A 3,163-nucleotide genomic window follows, 5' to 3' on the forward strand; every position below is an offset into this window, starting at 1 on the left:
CTAGTTAACGGGTTATAATTGTTGACATATTTGGCCCTAACCAACGGGCTATAATAGTTGATATTATATGGCCCTAGTCAACGGGTTATAATAGTTGACCTTATGACCCTAGTCAACGGGTTATAATTATTGACATTTGGTTTTATTCACCTTAAATAGAACAAATTTGAAACTAGTTATTCAATTGTGAAGTCCCACCTAATTGGGCATCATTTGTCATGCGATAACCAGAGTAAAGATATTTTGAATGTATTTGATTTGGTTTTAATGAGAAATTGTTTTGAAATGGATATGAGAAAGTTTTGTTGAAAATTTTTGAATATATTAGCATGTTTAACTCAAAAGTTTTTATGAAAATAAGTATATGTTATATCTCCTATCTGCAAGCATGATTAAAAATGTTTGATCCATGAAACTGCATTGATGTTCCTTATTGAGCTTTAAGCTCATGCCCCTTTGTTGATAATTTTTCAAGTACTCTCAGTTTGGGCGAGGAGTGATGGCTAGGTTGGGGAATTTTTCTTTGTTAGGATTTTGGTTCAAACTTTATTTTGGACATTGTTTAGATGTTAAAATTTAATTCCCATTTAAATTATTTGAATTTTGAGTTATTTGGACAATAACATTCTGGTTGATGTGTTAGTTTTTTTTTTTTAAGTTGATACTTGGAGATTTTAGAATTTTGTCCTACTACTCTAAACAGGAATTTGGTAATTGGTAAATTTTTCAGTTACAGTATGAATGTTTGTATCATTTCCACTTTGAGCCTATATGCTTGAGGTGTGAAATGACCATCATGCCCTTGGAGTGGGTTTTGGGGCTTGACACCTTCTCTCCACCACACAACTTTGCACTTCACAACATAATGACGTAAATAGATTGATTCAATTCATTTATGTTGGAATGTGTCCCAAATATGGACAAAAATATCAGGATATATCGGAAATCATGGATATATAGGTAAGATATGTCGTCTGATGGAAATATCGGTAAATATTGACGATATATCGGTAATCACATATATATAAAGGTGATACAAGCAAAATATCAGCCCTAAATGGGAAAAAATAGTTGAAATTTCAGAGATATATTGTGAAAAATTGGTAAAAAATTAAATTATTATAAATAAGTTAATTTTAATTACTTATAATTTATTTTGTATACTAATTAAATATAAAACAAATATAAAATCATAAATAAAATTATCAATATTTTTAAATAAAAATAATTTGTATCAAAATGTACCAATATTTTAAAATAAAAATCATAAATATATTTAAATAACATATTAGTACATTTGCAATAATTTAGTTTTAAATTAATTATTTTATTTTATTTTGATATTCAAGTGTAATAATAGTATATTGAGAATAAATTAACTTAGTACATTTTTAAATTAGTATAACATTAAATTTAAATTAGTACATTTTTACAATTAATTAATATATTTTCAATAGAGGTAAGTAAATTAATTTAATATAGTAATATATTTAAATCACATAATTAGTATATTTGTAATAATTTAACTTCATAATGAGTCTACACTTACAAAATTCACATTTCTTATTAGCCGACACTATATAATTAAATTTAATATTGCAAATCATATCATACATATATTAATTTCTTCAACAAAACAACTTTGAAATGTCTATTATACTTCTAATTTCATTTTTAAGGGTTTTTTCTTACATTTTCATAAGTTTTGATGAATTTTTGGTCTATTGATATTTTGTTTCGAAATATCTACCGATATATCTGTAAAATCCAAGTACCGATATATCCGTGATTACCAATATTTTCATCTTTGGTCCCAAATTCATAATTAGTAAAAATTATCAGTTGAGCGAGGGGCTCGTGATTTGGATATAAGGAATGAGGAAATATTAAATGTTTCGGGAACCTAATAATTGCATATGGTTCTATCATTTGTAATATTATCTATGGTATAGTGAAATGATTTTCTCTCATCCGTGAATATAGGCATGGTTAACCGAACCACATTAAAATCTCGTGTATCGTGTGTGTGATTGTTTTATCTTTGTGTTCTTGAATTAACAATGTTTGCATAAAAGTTTCCACTAGCACAACAAACTAGTATTAGAGCCTCAAGTTGATGATTTTTGAAAGAGCAAAATATTGCATAGTACACAAGATGAAAATAAAAGGAATTTCAATTAAAGGTAGAATCGATTACTCTCTCGTTGAGGTGTAATACAAAAAGAGTGTATCATAGAGAGATGGAAGATTGACTTAATGGAATTTTCTCCAAGGTGGAGATTGTTGGAATGTGTCCCAAATTCCTAATTAATAAAGATTTATTTTGTAAAGAATATTGTGTAGAATATTTCCTAAGTTGATACATTATTTTAATATTAGATTTCCTTATAAAATAAGGAAAGTTATTATGAATATCTCTATAAATATTCTAGGTCCTGAAGGGAAAAAGTCATGAGATGGAGATGAGCTTGTAGAAACTATACAAATGGATAGAGATGTGAGGAAGAACGGAATATCCGATGGAGTAATGGGGCTCTAGGTTCGAGGTATGGATATAATGAATGAGGAAACATGAGATGTTTCGAGAATCCAATAATTGTATTTGGTTTTGTCCTTTGTATTGTTCTCTATGGTACAATGGAATGATTCTCTCTCCTCCATGAATATAAGCATGGTTAGTCGAACCACATTAAATCCTCATGTGTCATGTGTAATTGTTTCATCTTTGTGTTCTTGAATTAACAATGTTTACATAAAAGCTTTTATTAGCACAACAATTCAATTCACTACAGTTGGAGAGGAGTGAAGAACCTAGTAAACACTTGATGGATTAGCTGAGTGCTTCCAATCATGGCACAAAATTGCAAGATTGCATAATTTCAAAGCAGGCTGCAAATGGAGATGCGGCCTAATTGTTGTCATAGGCATGGATGCCAATGTGTACAGGGCTACAAGGTGATAGCAAAGGGTTATTTGAACCAATGAACAATGATAAGATGAAAAAAGAAAGAAAAAAAAACTAAGATAGTAATACTCACAAAACAAAATATTTGAATGGTTGAATGTTTATTGTGAGATTTAAATTATTGAAATGTGGATACAAATGAATAGGACTAAGTATAAGATTATAAATAAATAAGACTAAAATATAAATAATAAGATA

Source organism: Vitis vinifera, chromosome 5 (genome assembly GCF_030704535.1).
Source record: "Vitis vinifera cultivar Pinot Noir 40024 chromosome 5, ASM3070453v1".
Lineage (NCBI taxonomy): Eukaryota > Viridiplantae > Streptophyta > Magnoliopsida > Vitales > Vitaceae > Vitis > Vitis vinifera.